The sequence below is a fragment of the Ursus arctos genome, unplaced genomic scaffold (genome assembly GCF_023065955.2).
Source record: "Ursus arctos isolate Adak ecotype North America unplaced genomic scaffold, UrsArc2.0 scaffold_16, whole genome shotgun sequence".
Lineage (NCBI taxonomy): Eukaryota > Metazoa > Chordata > Mammalia > Carnivora > Ursidae > Ursus > Ursus arctos.
Window position 1 is genome coordinate 49824305 of NW_026622830.1, and position 19953 is coordinate 49844257.

The window sequence follows — 19953 nt, forward strand, 5'->3', positions numbered from 1 at the left end:
AGAGTATTTAAACTGGCTAAAGCAGAGAAAGCTTTTAATAAAGCTAAGGAAAACACTAAAACAACTTGATAAAGATTACATTAAAAACAAAATTACAAACTGGTTTCACAAATCACAATGTAAAATGACTAAGTAAAATATTACTAGAATCTGGCTACGCACTAACAGAGTTTTCACTGATGATTCAATAATATGACGATGATTCAATAACATAAAATCTGTTACTATTATTCATATTAACAGGTCAAGGAAGAACATCTGTATAATTTCACAGATGCTAAAACAGTATTTAATAAAATTCAACAACCATTTTTGATTAAAAAACCAAATAGCAACAACACAGCCCTTAGTAAAATAACTAGTGTGGCAGAAACACTAAAAGCATTCTCAGTGAAGGAACAAGACAACGTACCCACTATCATTCTCACTTAGTATTTGATCTCGTCCTGGAAATACAAAGGAACCAAAAAAGAGAAACAAGAGACATAAAAAGTAAAAAACATGGAATGAAATTCTTATTATTTGTAACTGATATATTATACCTGAAAATCCAAGAGAACCAACTGCAAAAACTACTAGAAACAATATGATGACATAAGTTACTGCTTGAAAAATCAGTAAGTACAGGGGCACCTGGGTGGCTCAGTCGGCTAAGCATCTGCCTTGGGGTTAGGTCATGATCCCAGGATCCCAAGATCAAGCCCCACATTGCATGGGGCTCCCTGCTCGGCAGGAAGCCTGCTTCTTCCTCCCCCTCTGCCTACCACTCCCCCTACTTGTGCTCCTCTCTCTCTAATAAATAAATAAAATAAAAATTAGTAAAGTACAATAATAAAAATATGTAATATAAGAAAGGGTCCTATTTTCAACAACAAAAAAGATCAACTAGGAATAAATTTAAGAAATGTACAGGATTTTTACACAAACCTTTTAAAGACATTTCTGAGACAACTGGAGAAATGTGTATGTAGATTGGATATTAGATTAAATTAGTACTAGGCAATAAATTGTTAATTTTGATAAATATAAAAAAGTTTTGATAAATATAGCAATGAGGTTATATATATTTCAAAAGTCTCTATTTGTTCCAGTTCCCAAGTTATACTCTGAAGTAGTTACGAATAAAATCATTTGTTTTAAAACATTCTAGCCCCCCACCCTACAAAGAAATGGAGGGAAGAGGGACAAATGATTCAAGATTGGCAACACATGGCAAACTGTTTAAAAAGACGTGATGGATACATCCAGGTTCATGATATTCTCGTCCCTACTTTTGTGTATTTGAAAATGTGCACAATAGGACCCAAACAAAGGCAGGTACTGAGAGACTCAAAGGTACACAACAGGCTTATAAAAACACACAAAAATTGCCACCTAACAATTAGAAATGCAAATTAAAGCTACAAATCAGATGTCATTTTCATCAATCAAATAGAAAAAAGATCCAAATATTTGGTGATATTCAGTATTTGGTGGAAAGGAAGTAACTGACCTGCTGGGGAAAAGTATCCATCAGTACTTTGGAGGACTCCTTGGCCTCACCTTTCAAAATTATAAACACACACTCCGTGGCCCAGCAATTCACTTCTTAGGAATTTATTCTAGAGATACTAATTCAATAAGTATTTTCTGCCACCTACTATGGCCATACACTAGAGACAGAAAAGTGGAGGAAACAAGGCCCCTGCTCTCATAGGGTTCCATTATTGTAGGGGAGGAGAGAACCAATAAAGCCAATTAAGTACACGGACAATTGCAAGGTCAAGGGAGATAAGTGTGATGAAAAAAGCAAACAGAATAAGGGTGTTGGGAGTGGCAAGAAGTCTATTTTGGATGGGCCTCTCTGAGGACGTGACAGTTGGGCAGAGACCTGGGTGAAGAAGAAAACAAAGGAGAAGAATGACCAGGAGAACATTCCAAGAAATAGGGAAGGAAACCACGGAGTAACACATACATTTGGCTTTCCTGCCCTCTGCTTCTCTTTTTATTCCCTAACAGTCTTTCGTTCCTCCAAAGGATATGAGCACCTCTTGAATGTCTTTCTTTGTCCTGATACAAAAATGAAAATAAACGTATCTTTGAAATACAACACATCTTTCGAGGAAGGTGCCAGGCCAGCACTGTTTCCCCAAACACTATTGTGCCTAATAATTTCATTTCTTCAAAGGAAGAATTCCCAAACTTATCTAGGTGTAATGCCAAACCTGTTTACAAAAGTACATTCAAGCTAGAATTAGTTTCACAAAAGATATTGACCAGTTACTAGATAATTTTATAGAAAAAAAAAAAATACTGTCACTCCCTGCCCTTCTGGCAAGAATGTGAACCACTGACTTAGAGAAGACTATAGTTTAATTTCATAACCTTTTAAGCAATGAGGTTGAAATGTTGAAGTGTCTATTTGGATAAATGTTTCTATTTATTTGATAAATATTTCTATTTATCCAAATATTCATTTTCAATTTCATGATCTTTTAGACAATGATACTGATATTTTTAGAGACTATTTTAATAAATATTTAACACTGAAGTGGCCAGTGTCAATTAAGGGCATTCCAGTTGACCCCAAAAGAAACGACTCTGCAACAACACCTGAGAACATTACATACTAACCTGTTCAAAACCGTGAAACACCCAGACTTCAAACTTGCCATGAATGATATGTTCTGTGAACAGCCAGATTAATTACAAAGCTAGCATATGGAGAGATCTGTCCCTGTGAAATACACTGTCTTAATTCTGAAATCAGCTTTACCTGGATGCATTCATCTCCTATTCAGAGAACGCAAAAAAACTAAGACTTCCAGCTTCTACAGAGATTCCTAAGGAGACAACTCAGTGTAATCCAATTTCAAGCACCATTAGCCATCTGCACAAGCAAGACAGGTTTCCCTCCAACAGCTGACCATGCGGTGTACCCCTGGACACATCACACCACTGAACCTTCCCCCAAAGGTCCAGCAGAGAATGCCACTTCTGACAACTAGTTAACCGAGAAAAAATTACCAAAGTGAGAAACCGGGAAAAGGTAAGCTTCCGCACACGCCAGCCCAGCAAGAGGGGCGCTCAGTTTTGAGTTCTATGCAGATCTGAGGCCAAGAATCCCAACGCTCTCTGGCTCTGGAGCTTGTCTTTCCACGTCCCACCTCTTACGCGTCCAGGACCCTCACAAGGGACGCCCCCCACGCCCTCCTCTACTCTCCAACGTGGGGTCGTAATTGCCCCCTGCTCCCAGCCCCTGGGAAAGACGCTGGTCCAGCCGGTCGAGGACGGGGTACCACTGGCTCACCTGTGAAGGGTAAGGGCACGGGGCTAGGCGCCGCGGAGGGCCAGAAAAGGACACCAGGGGAGGGAAGGGGACAGTCGGGGGCCCTCCCGCAGGCAGCTATCTGGGGAAAGGATGCCCACGGGCGGCACCAGCGGGCCAGGTGAGGAAGAAGGATGGAGAAGAACTGGAAGAGGGCACGAGAGAATGCAGGGTAGACGTGGGGCGCTCCTGCAGGCAAGAAACTTATGGAGGGGCGGGGGGCTTAAGGGCTGCCTCCGGGCCAGGTAGGGGGCCCCGCCCCTGCGCCCTGCCTCCCCTGCCCAGCGCCCGCTTCATGCCCGCGTCCGCGGCGCAGCGCGGCTCTGCCGGCCCCTTGCCCGCCACCGCAGGTTCGGCTTCAGGCGGCAGTCGGCGTCCAGCTCCGCGGCGGCTGAGCCGGACGAGGACGAGCCCGAGGCGGCGCAGCGCTCAGGCTCCAAGGCGACGGGCTCCGTCCGCTTCCTCATCCCGCGGCCGACAGGGCCAGCCGCCGACGGCGTCCGCGGACCTCGCCCGCCCGCCCGCGCTGCAGTCGCCGCGACTCGCAGGAGCAGCTGCCGCCCGGAGCCCGCAGCCCCTCACATCCCAGCCCCAGGCCTCGGCGCCCGACTCTACGGACCCGCGCCTGGGACCCGGTCGGCCGCGCCTGCCAATCAGCGCCGGGCTCCCACCGGCCCCGCCCCCTCCATGGTTCCCCCGGGAGCGCGCCCAGCGTCCCCAGCGCTGACCTGCCCCCATTTTGGAGAAGGGCGGGCGAAGCCTCATACACCATGCACACAGTATGACAGGAAACCCCTGGGCAGGCAGAACTGAACTGAGGGGGCGAACACAGCAGTTGTCAGGGGTCAGGGTGAGAATGGCAGCAGGGGCTGCGGCAGGGACTGTGAATACTAAGGACATGAAGGAACCTTTGGGGGAAATGATAATGGTCTATGTCTCAATAAGTGTTTGGGTTGCAAAGGTGGATGCATTTGCCACAGTTCAGTGAATGTATACTTGAGTTATGTGCAGCTGGTATAGAAATTTTACACTGAAAGAAAAATACGCTAAACAAACAATGAACTCTATCTAGTAAACAATACGCACGCTGAAACACATAGGGTGAGGTATACTGATATCTGCACTTTGAAATACAGCCTAAAAAATAAAATGGATTACTATATGGAGAAATGGATAATTGGTTATTTACGTGAGAAAGCAAGAATAATAACACATGATAGGTAAAATCCAGGGGGTGGAGGAGTCTATGGATGTTAACCATAAATTTTTACAACTTTGACATTTGTTTGAAAATTACCATAATGAAACATTGGGTACAAAAATAAAGATGAAGCTAGATTTCAGAAGAAAAGAATAATAAGACAAAAGGGAGAGTGAGCCTTCCGAAATGGTTACATGAAGACAATGGAGCAATTTCTTCCATAGATCATTATAAAAATCAGACGAAATCACTAAAACCAACCATCTGAAGGAACTGGAAAATGACCAAAGGCAGGCAAGCACTTGAGAAGAAGTTACTGTCAGAACTGTCCCTGCATCTGGTACAAACCAGGGAGTGTTTGTCACTTTCCTGCCTGGCAATACTGTGAGCCCCAACTCTGGGAGGGCAGGACTGCAGCCCTACCGTACCACCTTAATGCGCAGCACACTGGCTATAAATTTAAGCGGGAAATTTTGGAAACAAGAGGGCTGCAAAATGCTGAGCTCCAAGGCTGAATATAAATACACTGCCCAAATCCCTGGCAGACAGTGAAATGTGCATAGGCAGGACAACCCAGGAAGCCCAGAGGCACACACCAGAGGTGAAGGCTCTCCCCTGAACAATGGAGTTACCCCAGGACATCTGCCAGTTTGCTGCTCCTCTGACTAAACGTGCTTCCCAACCCAGGGCGAGCTCTACTGGCAGAAAGCAAAAGTCTTACTGGCGTGAGGTCTCAGAAGAAAGAAATGGGGGCTGGAGGACCAACTGATATGTAAAGGAGGGATGCTGGAAGCAGGGGAACCCCAAGATAAACCCCCAAATCTGAGAATACATTCTACTCCAACCTTTGACTAACCATCGAAGTAGAAAGGTGCATGTGAGACTGCGAAAGAGAAGAGAAGAGAAGGGAAGAAAATGCATCAACTGGAAGCCAATGAAACTGATCGGAGACTCCTCGGCTCCTACGAGCACAACAAGATGTTTGCATCTGGAGCAGAGCTGCACAAGCACGTGCACACACACAGGAAGCGCTGGGAAGCAGTAATACCTGGCAGCAAAGGAGCACACCTCCCACTCAGATCCCGGCCTCTAAATTCCATCTCCCACCAAAAGGAACCAGGGAATCTTGGAGAAATAGCTGATTGCACCACAGGGGCAGAGAAACTACAGGAAATGCTGGGAGTATCTTACTGTGCCAAAAGGAAGGTCGTGCTCAGAAAAGAATGGGGACGTGTCAAAACAACACAGGAGATGATTTGGAAAACCAAATCAGGGGGCATTCCAGCATCAAAATGAATGAGAGTTAAGGACTATAAGCCCCTGAATCAAACAAGAATCCGTGAAGTACTACTGGGTGAACAACTGAGTGAGTCAACAAAGGAGGGGAAACTCTCCTTAAGGGAGAATGCCAGCTGACAGGTGAGAAGAACAGCGTCCCCACTGCACGACTACCTAGTAATAACTAGTTCAAGCAAGAATCATCCGTGGGGGCGCCAAACGATCAGTTTAAAAGCTCAAAACGTCACAGAGCCTCAAATATTTCCCTATAGATTTCCTCATTCATTACAAAGGATAAACGCTAATTTTAGAGAGCAGACACTAGGCAGATGCCGCCCTAACTTGATCACCTGAGATCAGTAATTCTCAAATTTTAGAATACATCAAAATCATTTTTTGGGCTTGTTAAAAACATAGACTCAAGCCCTAAGTTTCTGACTTAGCAGGTCAGGAGTAGGGTCCAAGAATCTGCAGCCCCACAAATTCCTAGATGTTAACCTCACCAGTAACAGAACAAGCCGGTATCATGTGCCATCCTGAGACGAATAATGGATATGAGAAATGATATGATGCCCTGAGAAAGGCACAGCACCACTTCTCTGATAGCCTGGCCCCCAAAATGCGTAATCTGAGTTTAATCATGAGAAAACATCACAGGAACCCAAACGGAAGAAAGACCTACAAAACAATTAGAACAGTCTCCATGATGGAGAAAGGCTGAGAAACATATCCAGACTAAAAAGACCATAGAAACATCAATAAATACTACATGTAATTCTAGACTGGGTCCTGTATGGGGGGAAAACTACTGTAATTAACAGAGCAACTGTGAATATGGACTGTAAACTACAGAATGGCCCATGTTAAATTTGCCAATTTGATAACTATACTGATTATTTTGGGCTATGTAAAAAGTCCTTGTGTTTTTTTTTTTTTTTTTTAAGATTTTATTTATTTATTTGACAGAGAGAGACAGCAAGAGAGAGAACACAAGCAGGGGGAGTGTGAGGGGAGAAGCAGGCTCCCAGCAGAGCAGAGAGCCCGATGCAGGGCTCGATCCCTAGACCCTGGGATCATCACCTGAGCCGAAGGCACACGCTTAATGGCTGAGCCACCCAGGCGCCCCAAAAGTCCTTGTTCTTGGTAAATACTTACTGAAGTACCTAAGAGTAAAGGGCGTGAAGTGTGCAACTTACTCTCTTCCAGTGTGTGAAAATAAATGTGCCACATGTACTTCTATATCCAGAGGTGGGGGGAGGGGGCCATGCAGGCAATGTCACAAAATGTTAACAACTGGTCAATCTAGGTGAAGGGTATTTGGAAGTTGCCTATACTACTTACAACTTTTCCATAAAAACACACAAGGCTTCATTTTAAAACAAAACAAACAACAACAAAAACAAGGAGTAGCAAATTAGAAAGGGTGGTGGAAGGGCGTTCAGAGGCTGCCCGCCACACAGCCTGATATTGAGGAAAATGGCAGAAGTGGGGCCACCACACGCTGAAAATGACAGGTGTTCGTACTGAGGATCCTGAGTCATCCAGAAAAGCCCCAAAGGAGTTTAATATCTTTTAGTACATTTTGTTTAAGATGACCCGTTAAGTCCCTTTTGAACCACAGAAGAAAACAAACACACTTTTCAAACTTCATGCTCCACATCTGTTTTTCTTCTATTCTACAAATACAACTTCTCAGTGGAACAGCGAGTCACACTGTAAGCTGTTCGCAGACATCCCCCCACGCGGGCGGGCTGTCCAGCGGCACACACCACTCACACTGGGACCCACACAGCGCCCCTGCGGCGGCACGGTGACAACTGCAGCAGGACAGCCACCTGGCGGACAGCAGCTGGAAAGGTCGCCAGTTGTAAGAAGCATCCCAGCAGGGGCCAAACCCTCAAAACCAGTCAGCGCACAGATTCCCACAGCAAAACACAGGGACAGTCAGACGAGAACAAACGCAAGGCAGAACAGCCTACTCCTTCTGTTCCCAAACACGACGGTCACGGAGGCCGTTAGCGCATATTGACTACGTGATGACCATTCAGAGGACAAGGTTACCAGAGACAGTGAAGCCAGCGCCCAGACCCCAGAGCAGCGCACGGGATAAGCAAACATAAAGCAGCTCAGGAAGGGCCTCTTACACTGCATCTTACTGTATCAGATTCCATTATAACCACACACGGCAATATCCTCTGATCGCAAAATAAGGAAGACCTCATCATTTAAATGAATGGCCTTCTTATTGTCTATAGTCAAATTTTGATTTTTAAATGAAAAGTAAATACACAACTTTCCACTCTAATCCCCCTCCCTGCCCACTGTTGTGGCTTTGCTAAGAAGGGTTTATTAGGAAAAAATGCTGAATGACTGCTCTGCAGGGCATCGCAAAGCACCACATACTAATAACAAGCGACCCTCTTACATACTGTGAAGAGACCTGACTCGCAACTACAATGAAGCCTTACGTTTAGTGAAGCTAACTTGTATTATTTTCTGTGTACATTCTTAGGTCTAGCGGTTTGAAATATAATCATACCCTACAGTTACAGCTGATTAAAGACAGAGATGAAGACTGTATAAGTTTGTCATGAATCAAAGAAAACATTTTTTATTAATTTTTAAAGCTAGTAAAACTATTTTTCTCCACAGCTACAAGAGCTTGAACATGGAAGGAATCTTAAAATAATTTAACTGATAAAACATCTTTTATTTATGCTAATTACATGACATCCACACTACATAACCATGTTATACAAAAACAAACCATATTATAAAGCCTTCAGGTCGTGAATAAGAATATAAAAATCAACCAAAGACTCCAAGATCCTATGTTTTCACAAAGTGTCTGTGCTACAATCTATTTCATTTAAACTTTCAGGATACCTAATCCAGAAAAATTAAATTTAATCCACTGGAAAGAAAAAGGGAGCTCAAGCGTGGGTATAAATGTGTGTGCCTGTGTGTGTGTGTAATACCTACGTGTGTATATACATAAGTCATCCACCTTTTTTTGGGTTTGGCTTATTGAGGTAAAATTTACATACAGTAAAACACTGTTCGCTGGGTTCTGACTGACACAGTCAGTGTATGACCACCATCACAGGGCAGACATGGCCTACTTCCATGTCTCACGCCCTCCTGTACTCAGTCCTCTCCTCCCCTAGCCTCAGCCCCCGGCAACCACTGATCCAATCTGTTCCCATAGTTTTGCCTTTATCCGAATGTTATCAGGGTGGAACCACAGTTGTACAGAGCTCTGTGTTTGCCCGTAACAGAACGCTCTGGACGCGCTCCTGTTTTGCTGAGGATGTCAGCAGTCAGTACCTCTGTGTTGCTGTACAAGGACTGCCCCACCGCACAGGTGCACCGCAACCTGTTCACGCATTTCCCACCTGACGGACCTCCGAGTTATTCTCTATCTTCAGTAAATAGGAATAAAGCTGCTATAAGCAATCATATGCAGGCCTTTGTGTAGAGATAAATTTGCATGTCTCTTGGGTAAAGGCCTCCATGTAGGACTGCTGGATCGTATGAAAAGTATATATTCAAGTTTATAAGAAACTGCCAAACTACTTTTTCAAAGTGGTTATAACACTTTGCATCCCCACCAGCAAAGCGCGATGTAGTTCTAGCTGTCCCACAGCCCTGCACCTGGGCACTGTCCCCTTCTGCTGCCTTGTTTTGTGGGAATGGGAGGCATTCTCACAGGACTGCAGCGCTACCCACTGCGGCTGTCACGGGCACTTCCCTAATGAGGGATGACGGGGAGCGTCTTTTTGTGTGCATGTTGTTATCCACAGGAAATGGATGAAGTAGCTACTCAAAGCTTCTCGCCATTTTTTCAGTTGAATTTTTTGCTGAGACACCTATCCTTTTTAATAGACAGTTTATCAAAGAAGAAATGATGGAAAGTTTGTCTATTTTGTTAAAGCACTTAGAATTCATGAGCAGGAGACACAAATCTAACATGTTTCCTTGCCATCGCCACTCCCAACGCCCCACTTGCCCCTCCCCCCTGGCAGATAGCAACGATATGCCAAGGCAGGTAGAAAGAAAGAAACATCCTCTCTCCCCCTTAGTCAGACTGTAAGAAGCACAGGAAAAGCTGCCTGCCTACTACTAGGGTCAGAAACAGACCTATTTTCCCATTTTTACAAGTATGGGATGAATCCATAATCTTTCTTCAGTATGAGCAGAAACACCAATGACGGGGAACCACGTGCAATGGTTGACAACACTAGTGACAACGCATTCCGACGTGGCGGAAGCACGGCTGGCACGTGACAATACTGAGGGTCTGCAGACCGCTCGGTGGGCGGCAGCCCTCCCCCTCTCTATCACAGGCAGAGCCCGCACACAGGAGCACCACGTGCACTTCAGAGCAAGGGCTAAGCTTTCATGTAAAGGAACAGGAGAGCCTGCCACCACCACGTGGAGCCTCGGGCTGACTGGTATCTGGCTCCGGGCTCTCCTCTGCAGCGTGGGGACAGTAATCACTACCTTGTTATTATAAACACTACACACAACTCAACACACACGACGAATGACACACATAAACGGCAGGTATCACAATTCTGACGACTTCCCTCACGTAGAATTCCTGAATCACAAACGTAACTACTATTGGCAAGATAAAGGGTGTCCTGCGCAAAGCCTGGAGCATAAAGCAGAACCTTCAGGAAGCAGGTAACATTTGGACACGGTGGACCCACTGAACTAAACACAGGCTCCTGACCGTCCATGAGAATAGCCAGGCACCCACATAAAAGGTGCAGCACATTTACGTAAAAGGTGCCCTGGAGTTGGCAGTCCTGAAAGGCACTTACGGACTTTATTTCCTATAATCCCGCCTCAGCATTTCAAACTGCGCGATGCTTCTTTTCAAAAGAAGCCAATCCACTCACTCTTGGTTCTGCACCAACTCGTTCCCGAGTTCGCGACGGGCCTCCCTAACTGGGCCACGGAGACAGGGCTGCGCTTGCCCGCCTCCGCAACACCGCGGCCTCCCTGCACACCATCCTGCGCATCCAGCTAGACACAGAGCAGCCTCTGAAACGTCCTGTGGTCGCTCATCCTGCTCCCGCCTGACGACCGCAGCGGGGGGCTGCACTGGTCACTCCTGCACGATGACTGGCTGGGCCGCCTCAGTGACGGGATATCCATAAAGATGTTTCCATGAACAAATACATGGAATCAACAGTTTAAGATGATCTCTTGGATTTAAGTGTCTTGATATATCCTATGCGAAGGTTTTAAGAAAATATTAAAATTTATGACAGGGGCCCCTGGCTGGCTCAGTCAGTAGAGTGTACGACTCTTGACCTCGGGGTTGTAAGTTTGAGCGCCACGCTGGCTGTACAGATTACTTAAAAAATAAAATCTTTCAAAAAATAAAAAATTTACGACATGTTTAACGATCTGAATGTCACATTTTCCATGGAAATCTATTTAAAGGTCTTAAAGGAAGAGTCAGTAACTAAGTTAACATGTACCACCTAGCGAGGCGCCACAATACAGGCTTTGTAGGTTAACAAAAAGTAACCAATCTCGTCCCGCTCTGCTTTTTCTCACCTTCTCCACCTGGAATGCCTTTCCCCAACTACTGCGAGCCCCACTCACCATGCCCGGACCTGCTCCCTCAGGAGGACACCGTCCCCCTCCCTCTGAGCTCCCCATCACTGTCATCCCCATCAGGATTCTCTACCTGGTCTCGCCTAGTGCTGCAGGATCTGCCCTACGCACCTCAACCCTGCTACCATGGGAGAGTAACCTGTCCAGCATGCAAGAAAACAGATGTCCCTGGGGGTGAAGACAGAAGGAATACACATGAGCCGATGGCAAATTTTATTAAGAGGCCCTACTGTCAGGGAGAGTGAGAACTCTTAAGAATATCAAGGAAACAGGGGCGCCTGGGTGGCGCAGTCGTTAAGCGTCTGCCTTCGGCTCAGGGCGTGATCCCGGCATTGTGGGATCGAGCCCCACATCAGGCTCCTCCGTTATGAGCCTGCTTCTTCCTCTCCCACTCCCCCTGCTTGTGTTCCCTCTCTTGCTGGCTGTCTATCTCTGTCAAATAAATAAATAAAATCTTTAAAAAAAAAAATATCAAGCAAACAGAAAAAAAAAGTGGCACTTGTTAAGCTCAAGAAAACAGGAAAACAGAAAGTGGAACTAAAAGGGAATATAATCATGCTACATTCACCAGCTCAGTAGTGAGCAACATTAACAAAGTCAAAACAATTCACCAAATTATGGCTCTAAACAAAAATTGTGCTACAACTATGTGGGGAAAGATGGGAGTTCAAAATGTAACTTTTTCTAAAAGTGACGCATCGATGGCCCTGCCTCTACATAGATATTGCTGGGAACCGTGGACAGAAATGCTACAAGAAACAGATAAGCAGGATTCCAGGCAGCTCTGGGAGGCGGATGGTGGAGGCAGGACAGGAGCCCGCTGGGTTCTGCATGAATCATTCAACACTGTTTTACTTTTGAACACATGCACGTACCACCCTCTGATAGAAGTGAAATTTCTAAGTAAGAAAAAGAAACAGAATCTCTAACAGAAGCACTTCCAGCAGGACATAAGCGTTTTCCTACAACTTTTCAACCACGCTACCCCTTTCCCCCTTCAACAGTGTCTCTCCACCCTCAGGACGCAGGGCAGCTGAGGACAGCGTGCATGGCCTGAGACCTGGCGTCAGCCTGCCGGCTCCGTACTCTTGAGAAAGCTACTGTAAGCTCTGAACCTGACCTTTCCCCGCCCGGGACATGAAAACACCACCACGGACCTCAGGGACCCGGCTGCGTTGCTCTGCACCCAGACGGTGAGTAAGTGTGAGGATGACCGTACACCCTGGACCTAAGTCACCCAGATGCAATCTGTCTCACTACCCTCTCCCCCTTCACACCACCGTCCAGGCGGGCTTTCATTCTGACCACGCCCCCACACTGCGCCGAGCACTTGCCAGAGTGTCCTCCAAGTCGCCACACCCGAAGGCCAAACCTCAGTCCTCATCATGACCTTTCCTGACACTTCAGAGAGTTGATCACATCCTCCTCCTGGACACTTCTTCCCTTCTTCCCATGGTGCCAGTGCTTGTGGTCTTCTTCACACCTGCTCTGTGCCAAACACTGCTCATGTTCGTCCTTGAGCACTCGATGGCAGAGTGACCCGAGGCTCAGGCTTGCTTGTCTTCTCTGTGCTCACTCCCTCGGTGACCACAGACCGTCACTGCGTTGTCATGGCCACTTCCAGCTCAGACTTCTCTTCCAAGCACCAAATGCCTATTTACAACTGCCTACATGACATCTCTACTTGGATCCCGAACAGAATCACAAACTTAAAATGCCTACAGTGAGCTCCCCATCTGCCCCTCTAAACCAAGTTCCACCCACAGCCTTCCCCCCATCTAGCTGCCCAGGCCAAGAGCCTTCTAGTCAACTCAACTCCTCCCTTTGTCCTCACACCCCTTATCCAATCTGTCAGCAAATCCTACTGCTTCTACCTTTGAAATACATCCAAGGCCCAACTGCTTCTCACCACCTCCAGTTTTCCTGCTCCAATCCCAGCCTCCGCTGCTGCTCACCTGGTTCCCTGAACAGCGTGCCGACAACCTCCTGGTTGTCCTCTACTCTCCCCCACCCTCCAACCCCCACCACCAGTGTCTATTCCCAACACACTAGCCTTTCACACCTCAGCCGAATCTCAAGGCCCAACACTGAGGGAGGGACAGCTGCCCTCCGGAGCCGACAGCCAGCACCGCCTTACCCTAGCGACTCTTTGTTTAGACAAACAGCCCCAGAACCTCACAGGTCAATCTATGTCGATTGTTCTCAGCTGCCCTGACGCTAAATAAGCCATCTTTATTCACCAAATGGGGGGTTTCAGATGGGTCTCCGGGCAACCTTCCTTTCTGTCTACTGCCTCCCCACACCCCATTAACCCTGAAAATAATCTCCATACATATTTCAGCAATTCAACTCCTCCAAAACTTTGCTTTGCTTTCCTAGAATTCTGATTGTAAAACACCTCCATCCCAAGTTCTGCCTTAAGAATGCAACAGCCCAAAACAAATCAAGAACCAAGACCCTGATCTGTCCTGCAGGGGCTCAAGTGGACCAGGGCACTCAGGTACATCAAGGAACCCGGGTCTCAGAGGAACACCATTAAGTCGATGCTGTACAAAGCCAGGCTTACTCGTGTGGCCTCACCAGTTGTCCAGAATTGGGGGAAACAATTATAGAAACACTGGTTATAAGGTTATTTTCCTGGGTTTACATATTTTCAAACAGGGGTGGAGGGGAGGGGAGGGCCAAACTAGAAGCAGCAGATTATATCCTGGTGCTCAAAGTTCCAGTGAGCCAAGAACGGGCTCTCAGTTCCCTGTCAGGCCTTCGTTCCGCTGCACATCACATTAAGAAAAAAAATTTTGTGTAACTTCTGCTAAATATGAAACTGTCTTGGGCTCTACCATGATGAACGATTTTTAATAGCTAATGCTGATGAAAAGTTATACTTGATATTCTCCCTCTTGTTTGGATCCACTAAGAAAAGAGAACTTATTTTGTGGCAAGCATTAAACACTACTTCATCCAGCGTTTAGTGAAAACTACCCATGGGTCAAGCAGAAAACATGCAGAAACAAAATAACAAAATCTTTGCCCTTAAAGATGCAGAAACAGACTTGTACCCAATAAATATAGCCCACTGGTACAGGAAGAAACATCGAAATGTGCAGGGAGGGTGGGGAGGAGACAAGGGATGTAAACAGCTGGGCATGGCCTTCTCCAAAAGACAGCAGAGTCACACCTGGCACAGCACACAGAACAGGTGCCTCTCGTAGCCAAGAAAGGGTAGAAGGAATCAGAGAAAAGGAGCAAGACTTCCAGGCCTTACTTGGAAACTGAAACTTCGTGACACAATTTTCCTTCCCTTCCCTAATACCTAATCCTGGCAGAAACAAAAGTGGGTTTGGAGGAGAAAGGAGAACAAAGGAGGAAAGTGAACTGACCCCCAGAAGGAAATGGAAAAACAATCCAGGGTCCTGCCCCTTGGACATCTAAGACAAAGACACTTGCCAAAGTCAAATTCAACGTAATTATAAATGATTCTGAATTCTGAATCCATGAAGTCTAAGTTTATGGGGCTTTTACACCAAAGCAATGTATTGCTAAAATCTTACCAATGCTAATACCACAAGACAGATTGATGAATCTTCTATCAACGATCTGTCCTCGATTTACCACTAGGCCTACCAGAAAGAGCAGTCTTTGGAAATAAGACAAACTGGAATAGAATCTCAATTCTATAACCTCCCAACTGTGGAGTGCAGACAAGTGCCAAGGTTACAAATTAACAAATCACAAATAACCCAATCTCTGGGGCTTAGTTTTCCTCTCATTAAAGTGGGGGAACTGCCACCGAATAGCAATTGCTAACATTTGTGAATGCTGAGCACATTTCACATTTCTTATGGCATCTTCACCACAACCCTGGGAGAGCGGTCCCATCACCAGCACCCTTTGTCAGAGGAAAGAGCTAGGTTTAAGTAGTCAGTGAAGAGTTCGCATGGAGAGAGAGCTAGGTTTCGGTAGTTAGTGAAGTTAGTAAGTAAGCAGCCAAGCCAACATCTGAATCCAGAGCCCCTAAGAATAAAACACGAGTAAAAAGCACAGGCTCCAAAGCCAGACTGAGTCTGAATCCCAGCTTTGCTTTTTACTAACTTAGTAACCTTTAACCTCTGTTTCAGTTATGCAAATGTGAAACGGGCAAAGTGTAGCCTCATTCAGGGGATTACTGCCAGAGACTCACAGAGGAGCTGGATGGCCCAGTGCTGATCCTGTTGGGCCACTCTTCTAGGGCACATGCTGCTACTGTCACAACTATCAGGGACAGGACTGTCATCCTGCCTGCCTCTCTCCACACATAAAAGGCACTAAACAACTAATATTTCTTCCCTCACCTACTCTGCAAAATCAACTAGCTTTTATTTGTTTCTAGTATATGTCAAAGAAACCTTAAGACAGATGAAAGAAAAATCAAAACAAAAGGAAAAACCAAAACACAAATGTAGCAAGAGAATTATACTCACAGTTCTGAAGGCCACGGTAACTCTGTGAAGAAATCAAACGTGGGTTTAAAGGAAATGCTCCCGGTTTCTCTTTCCTCTTTCCATAGTCCTCAGAGAACCTGACAAGGAGAGACAACATGCGCATTAAAACCCCCTTCCTTTCACTTCTTGAAGCTCTACTGAACTCACCCCTCAGCCAGTTCCATCACCTCCCACGCAAGCCTACTGGGCAACGCCTGGGATGAGGGGTGAGAAGAGGGCACCACGTCCCTGTCTTCAAACCTATTTCTACTTAAGAAACACACAGGAAGGAGCGCCTGGGTGGCTCAGTCGTTAAGCATGTGCCTTCGGCTCAGGGCGTGATCCCAGAGTCCTGGGATCGAGCCCCACATCAGGCTCCTACGCTGGGAGCCTGCTTCTTCCTCTCCCACTCCCCCTGCCTGTGTCTCCTCTCTCACTGGTATCTCTCTCTGTCAAATAAATAAATAAAATCTTAAAAAAAAAAAAAAAAAGAAAAGAAATACATGTGAAGCAACTGGAAACTATTCAAACATATCAAAAATCATAAATTAACAGGGTGTGGTTGGCTAATAAGTGCACGATACAATGACAGAGTATAGACATCTGTTCCACTGCCTTCCATCAAAACTATACTAAAGAGATATTTTTTAAAAATGTTCTAAACAGGGGCGCCTGGGTGGCTCAGTCTGTTAAGCATCTGCCTTCAGCTCAGGTCATGATCCCAGGGTCCAGGGATGGAGCCCCAGGTCAGGCTCCCTGCTCAACAGGGCGTCTGCTTCTCCCTCTCCCTCTGCCCCTCCCCGTTTGTGCTCTCTGCTCTCTCTCCTGTGCAAACACTCACTCCCTCAAATAAGTAAATAAATAAAATCTTTTTAAAAAATGTTTGAAACAGCACAGGGAGAACTGAAAGGAGAAAAAAGCCAAGATTTTTGAAGTACTGAGGAAATCTTCTAACATGGAAGATTGAGACCCAAACAAAAAAGTAAAAAGAAGAAACCTGGAGGAGACAGAAACTATAAAAGACTGAAGTAGAGTAAATGAGGCAGCAGGCCCAAGAAAGCCAGGTCCCAATTCAGCAGTGGAACACACGGGAACCACTTCCACTTGCACAGCAGTGTCCTAGAAGACCAGAAGTGGCAGCAGCAGTGTAGACAGAACGGGGGTAAAGAAGGCATAGCCCCAAATACAGAGGAGCCGGGGAAGGCCATGGAAGCTGAAACCAGAACCTCAACACCAGGCACAACGTGACGCCCCCTCACTCTGAAAGAAGATGGGAGGGGGCATTCCCCAGAAAAGTAGAGGCATCTATGGACTGAAGTCACCCTGCCCAGCTGCACTGAACAGACCTGGACTTAATGACCGTATATACAGTGAACAGTGAATTCTCCAGCTCTCCTACAACAGACCACACACGCACACCGCTGGCTTCCAGATTCTGAAGTCAGAATTGTGCCGGAAAGGGACTGGAGAATATTTCTGGGGAATCTGATCAGCTCCAAAAGACAGATCTAAAGATACTAACCCTGGGGACCCCCAACACATGGCCCACCCAGAATACCCTGATGTAAAAGTCAAAGGGCCCCACCACGTCAGACAGGTGAAGGAAGGAAACAACCTAAAAGAAACAGAGACTATACAAACTATCAATAATATAGAGGTAAGACAACACTGCAATCAATAAAGAAAAACAGGATGTTCTTCTAGAAAAATAGAAAAAGAGCCCTTGGAAATCTAAAGAACCTTTCTGAAATCAGAAATAATAAACTAAAGAAAAGTTTCTCTCTGTTCTCCCTGAACAGAGAATAAAAAAGCCCCCCCCCCCAAAAAAAAGGCAGAAAAGGAGGAGCAAAGGAAGGAAGAAGAAGAAGAAGAAAAAGGTATTAAGATAATTACAACCTTTGCCCAGGACAGCCAAGTTCCGGATAATAAGACTTCCAGAAAAACAAAATAAGGAAAAGCAAGAGAGAAAACCTCAGCACAGTAATGCCAAAGAGTATTCCCAGAACTGAAAACTCCCAGTTACCAGAATGAAGGGACCCGCTGAATATGCAGCACAGTGGATGAAAACCGACCACACAAGGTACACCATCACGATATTTCAAAAGACTTGGACAAATTGTAAAACTCCTACAAGCTTCTAAAGATGGGAGGGGAAACAAGTTACATACGAAGGAAAAATGAGAATAGCTTCTGAATTCTAAAACAGTAACATGAAAACAAGAAGGCAATGGAGCAATCTTTGAATTTATGAACAAAAATGAATTCCAATACAGAACTCTATACCCAGCGAAACCATCAATCAAGTTTCAATCATGCATGGTCCCAAAAGGTTTGCCTCCTAAGCATCCTATGTCAGAAAGCCCCTGGAGAAAGTCTTCCACCAAAACACGAGCATCAACAAAAAATGAGCAAGGCATGAGCTTCCATCAGAAGGGATAAGGGAATCCCCAGGACGACGATGAAGGGAGATTCCAGAATGGTGGCTGTGCACCAGGAGAGAGAGAAACAAGTCCAAGCCGGAGCAGTGTTGCTCAAGAGGAGGGAATGCTGAAGGCTGTCTTCAACTTGCCCAAAAACACTGTACTATCTTTTTAAAGTAATTAACGCCACCAAAAGGAAGAACTCAGTGAAGAAAGACAAAGACAAGAGTTGCCACAAACATAAAATCCAACTGTGGACAAAAGCCAAACGATGAGAACAAAGGAACATCCAGGGACAACACAATAAAAGACAGAAGGAGCAAGCAGCTCAGAAAAGAAGAGAACGGAGATCTCCAGGAAACTGTCTGCCAGAAATCAAATGTGAAGAAGAGATGAGTCTGTATGACCATGAAGAAAAATTACTAAGAGGCTACTGGAAGGTATGGGGAAAATAGGTCTGGGGTAGGGGGTAAATTACAATAGGTATAAAAAGGGTTAAGAATGTGGGGGACTGATGGGGCGCCTGGGTGGCACAGTGGTTAAGTGTCTGCCTTCAGCTCAGGGCGTGATCCCGGCATTATGGGATCGAGCCCCACATCAGGCTCCTCCGCTGGGAGCCTGCTTCTTCCTCTCCCACTCCCCCTGCTTGTGTTCCCTCTCTCGCTGGCTGTCTCTATCTCTGTCGAATAAATAAATAAAATCTTTAAAAAAAAAAAAAAAAGAATGTGGGGGACTGAAGAAAGATGAGTACCTGTCATAATGCCCTGGGCGCACCTCTATCACAGGACTTACCCACTGTACCATCATCACTGACTGACTTCTCTGTCTCCCCTCCTCGGCTGTAAAGACCTTTTGGAGAGGATCATTTCTCATCCAGTTATCACCCTGCAGAGTCCAGTACAACGCCTGCTACAAGAGTATACACAAAAGCAAAGGGTTTTTTGTATTTTTTTGCATTTATTCGGGTACTGAGTATCTACTACACATACCTGCTATCCTTCCGGAGAACTAGAATTCAAAGACATATGGACCTTGCTTGCCTTTAAAGAGTTTCAACTTTTTTTCACACCTGAGAAAACAAATATTTCTCCTATATCCTCACTCTCCCCAAAAGATGAAAAGTTCACCAGGGGCTTACAGAACTTTAATAGTCCGGCTATCACTAATGGATATGGAACCCAAGACCTGATGACACTTGCTTGACATTGTACGCATTGTGTAATATGAAAAGGGTGCCGGCTTGGGTATCAGGACACCTGGTTTCTAGTACTTTAGAATTACTCCTTTTGAAGAAGAGGAAATCCCAACTCCTTGATATGACCTGTCGGTCCCTGAATGATCAAGCCCAGTCTGACTGTCATGCTATCTCCCGTGAATCCTACAAAGCAGCAACATTAAGCCATTTTCGGTGTACAGAACAACCTGTGCCCTCCTCGACACCTCCTCCACCTGGACCTTCTTCCCCGGGATGACCTGGACGCATGTGCGGTGGGAGCCGTGCCCTTCCCCCAGGTGAGACACCTCTCTCCTGTCCCCCTCAGCACGCCTTCACATGACACCAGTATCTGTGGAGTGGCTGACAAATGCCATGCACGGCCCCAGGCCCCAGGACACAAGGCAATAGACGTGAGAGACGCAGGACTCTCCGGTGGT

General features: G+C 45.9%; 1 protein-coding gene across 18 annotated transcripts in view; it reads right to left on the minus strand.

Moving 5' to 3' along the window:
- Positions 1-19953, minus strand: part of LOC125281391 (focal adhesion kinase 1-like) — a 353460-nt gene that overhangs the window by 318002 nt on the left and 15505 nt on the right. For 13 of the 18 annotated variants that reach the window (XM_057312782.1, XM_057312781.1, XM_057312769.1 and 10 more), the window contains exon 1: positions 15881-16193. The gene's annotated coding sequence lies outside the window, so the exon portion shown is untranslated. Of the gene's footprint in view, positions 1-15880; positions 16195-19953 lie in introns of those variants that run through there. The other 5 variants (XM_057312785.1, XM_048214691.2, XM_057312784.1 and 2 more) reach the window with 3 other exon arrangements.